Genomic DNA, 10,199 nt, shown 5'->3' with positions numbered 1-10,199 from the left:
TTTTTTATTGTTTATATGATGTTCTTTTTGCAAAATGTTAGATTTATGGCTGATTTAATGGGACACAAACCTTCCCAAAAGTTACATTTTTGTCTGATCACAACAGAATATTTTCCCAAATAATCAAGATGGTTTTTGGCAAATTTGAGTCTTTGTGTTCTTTTTGGTCAGCATTGGTTTTTGCTGGGGAACTCTCCCATGGTCTCTTTCTTATTGTTAAATCATGAAAGCTTACCTTAAAGTTACAGTGTGTAAAATCTCACCACTAGATGTCAGTAGATGTACAATGCGTGTTCACGTCTGTTTATTCTAGAGGAACCTGTTAAACTTTGTGAAAAGAAATGGTAAATGGCCTGTATTTGTATAGCGCTTTACTTGGTCCCTAAGGACCCCAAAGTGCTTTACACATCCAGTCATCCACCCATTCACACACTGGTGATGGCAAGCTACATTGTAGCCACAGCCACCCTGGGGCGCACTGACAGAGCCGAGGTTGCCGGACACTGGCGCCACCGGGCCCTCTGACCACCACCAGTAGGCAACGGGTGAAGTGTCTTGCCCAAGGACACAACGACTGAGACTGTCGGAGCTGGGGCTCAAACCGGCAACCTTCCCATTACAAGACGAACTGCCAACTCTTGAGCCACGATCGCCCCAAAAAGAAATCCAATATGAGTCAATGAGTCAGTGACACTCACGTCTGTCTGATGACAGCGATACTGAGGTTAGTTGTTGAGGATCCTCTAAACTTTTCCCTTACTCAGGTTAGCTTTGACTAATATTAAAAAAAAATTTCAAGAATGCAGAAAAATAAGTAATCAGGAAGGAGGCAAATTTTTCACAGCATTGTAACTTCACTCTCCTCCACAGCTGGCTGATGGACCAAGAATAGCATAAACATCTCTGCAGGTACATACACATTTCAAAGCTGCCCATGGACTAGTAGCAACATGCTACCAGTACTGAACCATCATTTTCTCTTAAAGCCTTGATTATACTCTAGATGTCTGTGAGTCAACATCCACTCTAGCTGACTCTGGTCCAACTGACATTAATTTCTTCATCACATTTTGTGAGCATGAGGGTCCATCTGCATGCATGCCTGTTCTTTGTGACCATGCAGAATCCTCCATGGAGAATTTTTATTACAAGTCACCAGCTGCACATATGGCCCAAGTTGTCGACTCCAAGCTAAGAAATATAACAGGAATGACTACTTGACTGTTGGTCTCCAGCTATCTGTGTCTGCAATGGAGTATAATCAAGTCTTGATAGAACAAATCTGCTGAAGAGGGCAATGTCAAGAGCTGTGGAGCATGTGGGAGGACGGAGGTCTGATGGAAAAGGCAGAGCGGCTGAAGCTGAGCTGGAGAAGGTTTGCTTGACAAAGATTGGATGGTTTGTAAAGACGAACTGATTTGGTATAAGCAGCAGACACTAAAGCCTTGATTATACTCAACTGCAGACATGGACAGCTGGAGACCTGAATCCCGAGTAGTCTTTCCTCTCATACGTCCTTGTTCACTTGAAGTTCGCTTGAAGTCTGCTGCCTGGGGTGCATCTTTAAGTGATACACTACAGCATAAATTCTCTGTAGCCAAGTCCAGAGAATCACAAAAAAAAAGAAAAAAGGCACACAGATCATCATCTGATGGGGAAATTTACATCACTTGCACCTGAGTGGACAAGAGTGGAACGAAGCGGACTCGCCGTCATGGAAAGTGTGATCGAAACTTAAGTGCAAACTAAATTGCATCAGAACAAGAGGCCTGGCATGGCTATCAGTAAAGTAGTGAAAACAATGTAGTAGAGAAGAGCTCAAAAACCAGGGTAGCTTTTCTGCATGATGATGAGTAGGTGAGTCACAGGTGTGCATACTGATTAAGAGGAACTTTGAGAGCAGGAAATCAGGATGCCAGACTACCACACACAAGAGGATGAATAGTGTATTCCTGGGCTGTGGTCAAATGGTTAATTTTGCATATGAACCTTCCTCAAACGAGTGAATCAACCTGGAAGTATCTGAATAGCAGCCATAACAACAACTAGTTTTAATGTCTTTTAAAGGCTGGACCTTGAATAACAACATATGTTAAATCTGCAACATTAGGTAGCCAATGATAAAATCTGCTTCTAATTAGGGGCATTTCCAAGATTTGTTTTAAATGCAGTGACATGGGAGGTGTCTAACAACCTTTTGGGGGCTCAAGAGAAATCAGAAAATTTACATTCATGCATAAAATCCAATAAAATTTCCCGAAAACTGGTTGAAAATTCACACATCTTTTTTTTACAGTTCGGGTGAGGTTTGACACACCATCCAAACCCCACCCTTAGCCCCACCCCCTTTAAATAAGGTACTCTGTAAGCTCTATGACTATCAAAATGATCAGAGTGAATTCAGTTAGAATCAGGTCTGTCTGTTGCTTTATTGCCAGCCTTCAGGGTTAAGATTAATGACTTTTACTTCAGACACAGAGAGCCATTATAAAGGCATGAGTTACATTTGATCATGAGCAGCTAATCAGTGTGACAAGCATTTCATTTCACTTTACAGGCTAGATATTCCTTTTTCTTTAAAAATCAAACCTGTGTAGGAAATTCATGACTTTCACTGATTCTTTTTTATTTGATCTGCATGAAACAACACAGTATTAACACGTTGGGCAAAGTATCTACAAAGATCTTTGTGTGATCTTTCTGTAGTTTTACCACTGCAGATGTACATTAATAAGCAGCTTTGTAAGAGTCTGTTCTGAGCAATGCTGGTGTCTTTTCCTCATGAGCTCTCTTTTTGATGATTTCCTTTGAGATTAAAGACAAATGTTTAGAAATTATAAGACTGTTTTTTTACTGCCTTAAAAAAAAAAAAACTGCTGCCCACGTATGATGTTTTTTTTTAACATGTCTGAAGATGCGCATTAATATGTGAAGATACAGATGTGGCATTGAACGTGGCACACTGTGAAAGCATACAGAATGCTTCAGTTGATGTGCTTTCACCACGATCGAGTGGAAACATTTCAGTGTTGATTAACGCTATTTAAGGTGTTGCAATGTGAACTTTAATGAGACCCTGCTCTATGTTCATATTTATGTTTGAGACAATATTATTGCGTGAATTTATACATAAAATTCTAAAGCACACACAAAGGTGAGTGTAGCAGGTCGTTTAACCTAGATAAGAATTTTAAAGGTAAATTAAAATATGCAGTAGTTTGTCCTGCATGTGTATCCGCAGTTCTGCCTAATGCTGCTTAACATGAATACCCATCAGACAGACAATGTTTTCAACCAGGTGACAACACCATAAATACCTGTATATCAAATAAAACATGACAAATCAGAATAATGAAATCCATATATATACACACAGGAAACATTCTGTTTGTATGTGCAATATCTGTGATGATTCAACTGAAAGGTAGATGTTTGCGATTTAGTGGTGTCTGGATGTGCAGGGTGTTGTGCTGTGGAGTCTGATGGCTGATGGCACCGAGGATCCCCCTGAGCACATTGAGACACTTGTCTGGATAAGTCTGCAGCCAAAGATGCTCCTGAGCTGTCTCAGCTCGGCTACAGAGGATCAGAGGATGGATATTCTTCAAACAGAGCGGTCACGCATACTCTGTCAGTGTCACCGTCACTACCAAAGTAGAGCCATGATGTCCACATTTATACCTAAAAGTGTCTGATAGTGTTAGACCTACACAAAAAAGCTGTGTGTTGATGTAGTGTTGATGAGCTATTATTATTTGAAGTGTTAAATAGGTTCTAGTGTTCTTATATATAATTAAACAAATACTGGTTTTCTATTAAAATGTGTGAACACAGATAATAAAGTTTGAAAATGACTTATACTCATGATTTAGGTAAAATAATAGCTGAATATTTTCTTTCGGGTTTCTTTTCAGGACGTTTTGGCACCTGAGGCAACAACGCAGAGCGCATAGAAATTACAAAAGTAGGCCAAACTAAGTAATGTTGCATCTAAGGGTGTATTGTTGTTGCCTGATGGACAAAAAAAGCAGTTAGCCTTTGGACCAGTACAATAAAGTGCATGACAGCATTGGATACTGATGAATATCACACGCAGAAGAATAATGGAGTCATCAAATCACATCCAGAATCAAATTATATATGCTTTTTGACCACAGCTTTTTGTCTGCCAAAATTCATACAACCAGTAAAACCTAGTTCTAATGGGTGTTCAAAGCACTCAGGGTACAAACACCGCTGTCTGAGAAACAGTCAACCCGGATCAATACACCTTGCATTGCAATCAGAACAGTCTTAAAAAAAACCACACACGCTCTGAAGTTTTTATGAATCGATTGATGGTAATTTTTTTTCTTTGGGACCAACAGAAACATCAGTAGAGTGCTATAAATGAATATTTTATATGTGCCTTGAGGGGAGAATTTTTCACTACAATTCTTCTCTTACCTGCATTGCTGCTTTTTACTCTTCACTGTTGCCAAATATTGCTCACGGGGAATTTTTAAATCACTGGGTTTTTCTCATGTCTTGAACGGCCGTTACCTTGCAGTATAAATTTCCTGAAAAGACTTTTGTTTTTATTTTATATTATGGTTTGTAATAAGAATAGAAGTCTGCTTTAAGGCAAATAAGCCAACATTATCATGAGTGTGCAATTTGCTGACATATGTGACTCCTTATATGGAGGCTATAATTATTATTCCTTATACTAAAGCAATACTTGTTATTCTGTCACTGATAAATTCAAAAAGTGTGAAAAAAGAATCTGCAAAAACGAGCTGAAAATGTGGAGGTACTGAACTGAACAGTACTGAACAGGCCGATCACAATATTTGCGGACTGCATCAATGAGGCATGCCGTTAAGAGGTTGCTACTCAACAAAAGTAATTTATATTACACATTACTCACTACTTTTCTGCAGTTCATTACTCAGTAACTCAATGGAGAAGCTAACTTTTTAAACTACAAGTTACATTAGTTTTGCATTGCCCCTTAAAATGGTCTGAAGTGCATTTTCTCAAAAATACCAGTTAGCGATGTAAACCTGAGGTTATAGTCTCACATCTACACAAATCCTTGTCCTAATGAGGACATGCATACACTCTTTCTCTTAGTTTTTATGTATGAACACAAAACCTGATGATGGCTTGAACCCAACAGAGTTCAGTGAATGTTTTGCAGATGCTACAAGGGTAGATGAATATATGGAGGATCTCAGGAGAGCTGGTGCTAATGGGGGTGGGCGGGAAAGAAAAATAACATCTATCATGTGGCATGTGAGAATGAACAGTAGTGGCTGGGTTATAGCAGAAGCCTTGAGGCAGAACTGAGGTGCAGATGAACCAGGTGTTTCTTTTCCAACAATGAGACCCTAAACATAACAAACCACATTACAAACACAGATCACTACATGTGGCATCTGGTTTCAGCAGCCCCTGCTGCTAATATGCAGCTTTTTATAGACAGCTACACATTAACCTGCAAGTCAAACCAATGTTTGTTAAACTTTATTACTTAACATCAGCCTACAGATTTTGTAATCAATAATAAAATATAAGATTTTATTGTCATTGCCATTATGAAATTTGATGTATACGAGAAAAACAATATTTCCACACACCCACACACTCATGCTGGAAAAACAATACATGCAAATAACAATTAGACATCCTCACATTCTTGTGTAATCACGCCAAATAGCAATATGTCACACCCATTTCCACACTTACACATAAAACACCCACCTCTGTCCACAATAACTGCAAAGTACTCTGATAGGAGTGTCAAATCATGCGCTCTAAAAATAAAATAATAAATAAGACTATTGCACCTGATGTCTACAGGTTATTGCACACGGATACGACATGAGATGCAATACTGCACATACTGTTACGAGGCTGTTACACCTGAGCCTGACCAGTGTGATGTAAATGTTATAGTCAGTGGTGTATTCCTGAGATCATTAAGATGTGGATGCTTGTAAAGTGCTGAGCGCTCTTAGCAAGAAGTGTCTTCTAGATGTCAGAGAAAGTCATCACCTTAGCCTACAGGTTATCATTTAAAATAAAAGTTTGTATACCTAGTTCATTGCTGCGTTAATTACACTTTGTGCCACCTGGGACCTTTAAAATATGTTCAGGATGTCTGGGAATCTTGGACTGAACACCTTAAGGAGTAAACTAAAATCCAGTATTCTTACAGATTACTTTTGGTATCTCAGTTAAGTTGATTAACTATGTCTTATTCATCAGTACAAGATGGGAAGCTGCCAGTAGGGATATAGCACCCAAAAAAATTAATAAAATATCCTCAAACTCTTTGTTTGCAGCTAATCTTGTAACTTTACAATATCTGTAAATTAAAAGTGTGCAAAGCTGTTCTTAGACTTTCATTTTATGGCACTAAATACAAATTGCAGTTGTGGCTTTGCTGACATTTGATTATAAAAGTCAGGGTAGCTTGACGGTGGCTCAAGGTAAAAATGTCTGATTAATCAACCACTCTGAGAGGAACAGAATGACAAAGGTGCAAAACAGCAATCAATACCTGGTGAGACATTTCACTCAAAATTATCATAAATCATAAATGTCAGTTTTGTGGTGGCTCTACAAGACACCAGAATTCAATATCTGGACAACATAAACATCTGTACAAGATTTCCCTTTGGGCCAAAGAAGGGGACAAACTGACCGACAGATCATCAATACCGTTTCTAAAGCTGAACCACTATATCGGCACTGCTAAAAATAAACAACCTTCCACCTTTTATCACCAAGCTCTTTTGTCAGTTTTCATCTATCTCTCAAGTTTTAAAAAGCATGGTGTTGTTTGATCTGCCAAAGCAGACAAAAGACATATAAGACCAATGAAACCATGACAAGCTGGTACTGTCCTTATTAGACGTCTCACTGGAGGAACTTAATTCTAACAGACAGCTCCATTTCACTGCCTGTGTCAACCTTATTGCATCTCAGTGTCCTGCAGTTGTATGGCCATGGCTGCTGTCATGATTAATCTGCTCCATCTCCCCTGACATCTGATTTTTGTGCCATAACTCAGCCGCTGACTTGAGGTGAGTGGTTTTTTCACACTCTGCTGTTTCTGCTCGTGTGTCTATAAATAAGAGTTTTGCTGCACTGTAAACTGCCCGGAGCAGATCCCTGTTGATTGAGTGCTAACTTACTACTTAATCTCACAGTAAGTACATGCTCTTACTATGCCAGCCTGTGGAGGGAAAATGTAATAACTAAAAAGTTATACTAGGCGAGACTGTCTTTTGAAAATAAAGGATTATCCGATTTGACAAGTGTGGCATCTTGTTTGTCTGAATTTGTTGCCTCGGCCCAGTTCTCCCACAGAAATAATGAAATAAACTTGAACTCAGTGGCATCTGAAAGCAGAAGGGACATAAAAATAAACCCACTAACTACTCGTGCTTGGACTAAAATCCTTCTCTGTATGTGCAAATGAGCACAGCTTCATTTTGATTTGTTGCCGAAAGCAAAATTAAAAATATTATTACTATTTAATATATGAACCAGTTGTTCAGACCAATCTTAGGACTAATGAAAGAAGAAAAAATATACTAGAACTATAGCTTCATAATAAGCCTGTGTGCATACATATCTATGTATACAATTCATGTTTGATAACAATATATAAAAAACAGCTAAAATATATCAACTTACTATCTACTGTCATGACACTTTCTGCACTTGCCCTACAGCCTTAATTTTTACTTCACTTGACCTCCTCAGTAAAACACACCTGCTCCCCTACGTCTCACTCTCTTCACTCCCTTTGTTACTGTTTGCTTTTTTTCCCCCTCTGTCTTATTTTTTCTTATTTTTTTCCTTCTTTTTTTTTTTTTTTTTACAGTACCTTGATTTCTAGCTGCAGTATGAAATATTTGCCTTAAATAATTTCCCTGATCATCTTTGCACTGTTCTCATAGATTTCAAGCTGCATCATTGTTATGGTTGATTTTGCCTCCAGTGCTGAACTGCCTCCCTTCTCTCTTTCTCCTTCCATTTCGCTCGTGTTGTCAGCACCTCCCCCCTGGAGGCAGAGCTTCGACCGGTCTCTTCTGGCTTCCTGGTTGGTACACCTGCAGTCAGTCACTCATCATCTACTTTTTGCAAGATTTTTCTGCCAGTTATGTGGCACTGACTGTGTGTGGCAGCATTTTTCAGGCTCCCTCGTGGTATTTCCTGTCTACTTTTAAAAGTTTTGAAGTGTGTTGTCCTAATATCTCAGATCTTCTTTCAGTGCATCAGACAGTGACCACTGCCTCCAGGCTCCTCTGGTTTGGATATATGTCTGCCCACTCTGCACCTGCCTCCCCTTGGACCATTCATTCATTCATCCATCCATTCATCCGTTCTTTTCCTCTTATCCAACTCAGGGTCACAGGGGCTGGAGCCTATCCGAGCAGCCATAGGGCGAGAGGCAGGGTACACCCGGGACAGGCTGCTAGTCTACTGCAGGGCTAACACATAGAGACAGACAACCATTCACACCTTTGGGTAATTTAGAATTACCAATTAAAGTAAACCCACTAAGTGCATGACTTTAGGAAGGAAGTCAGATTACCTGGACAGAGAACCCATACAGACACAGGGAGAACATGCAAACTCCAAACAGAAATGCCCTGGGGAGACAATGGATTAGAAACCAGGACCTTCTTGCTGTGAGCCAACAATGCTAAGCACCATGTTGCTGTGCTTCCCCCTTAGACCATTATTGTGTATTTGTGAATAAACATTTTAAACTATTCTTTTTTAACTACCTTTTACTTACCTGCCTCACAAATCTTGTTGTTTATGTTTTTTATATTTATGCAGAGCGCCTTTTAAAGGAGACTGTTGTTGTTTTGCTCATATTAAACATGGCCAAAATTTCAAACAATGAAGCCACTGTCTGTAGTTTAATTTTTTCTACTCTTAGACATCAGTGAGCAGATATCATTAAATGATCATCTTTGGCACAGAGCCCTGTCTGAGCGCACAGAAGTCCCACTGACCTGTGGTTCAAATCTTTCGTTTATCAGGGCAGGTGATAAGAAGAGAGCTGGGTTGAAGGGCAATTGATAAGCGCTAGAATGAATTGTTTCAGGCAGTGGAGTTTTCTGAGAATCATGCAAATGCACACTAGCAGAAAGCACAAAAACAAGGAAGATACAAAGCAGAAAAATAAAACAACAATTCAAAAAATGCACGATAAGTCTGAGAAACTGATAAAGGTAAAAAAGAAAACAGGACAGGTTAGTCGTCATTAGGCTCAGGTAGGAGAGAAACACAAAGGAAAACAATAAAAAACAGTGACAGTGATGACAGCGCAGACAATCCCAAAGGAGGGAAAGGAACAAAAGCAGACAGTGAAACCAAAACAAGTCAAAAGAAAAAAACAACCTTCAAAGTAAAACAGGAAGTAGCTAACAAACAAAGAACTATCAATGACCCATGAAGACAAGCCCTGATGACAGAGACAAGGGCACAAGGAGGGCACAAACACAAAGAAAGCAACAAATATAACAGGGAACAAAATACAGCGAGCACATAGGTCCCCTATATAGCATGCAGCTTTGAGATAAAACATTAATTTTAGCAATTGCAGTCCAAATGTAGATATGAGCTCAATAAGTTCAATAAGGAAGTTCTCTGGTCATTCATTTGTCTGCATTCAGGCTGCTCTTTTTTCTGCATTACTTCCTCTTTCCCACGCAGTCAAAGATATATCTGTTGTCATCACTCTGGCCCAGTCTTTTTCTTGCCTGCCTTCTGGGAGCCAGTCAGCCTCTGTTCCACATAGTTTAAATCTCAATGCTCTTCTGTCATTCTGCCTTTCAGACTTTTACTTCCTGCCTCCTCTACATCTCCACGTCATCCTGACCATTTCTGCCACCACCAGTGTCTAAACTCCAGGAGGGTCCTCTTCTATTCCTTGCCATTGTTGGACTCCACTATGCTATGTGGCTTCAATGCAGTCTAATTACCAAATGCATTATTACTCTAAATTTCAATAACTCAAGCTCAGTTCCTTCAAATCTTGACTTATTGAGATTTGTAGGCGTAATGTTGCCTGCATGCTACCACCTTAGTTTAGCATGCTAAGATTCTGATTAGCACTAAAAACAAAGTATAGCTAAAAGTTGTTGTTAAATGTCAACCTCATGGTGGCAGTAGAAGAGAAGCTCAGG

The sequence above is a fragment of the Pelmatolapia mariae genome, linkage group LG20, assembly GCF_036321145.2.
Source record: "Pelmatolapia mariae isolate MD_Pm_ZW linkage group LG20, Pm_UMD_F_2, whole genome shotgun sequence".
Taxonomy (NCBI): Eukaryota; Metazoa; Chordata; class Actinopteri; order Cichliformes; family Cichlidae; genus Pelmatolapia; species Pelmatolapia mariae.
Note: the sequence above shows the minus strand (reverse complement) of the source record.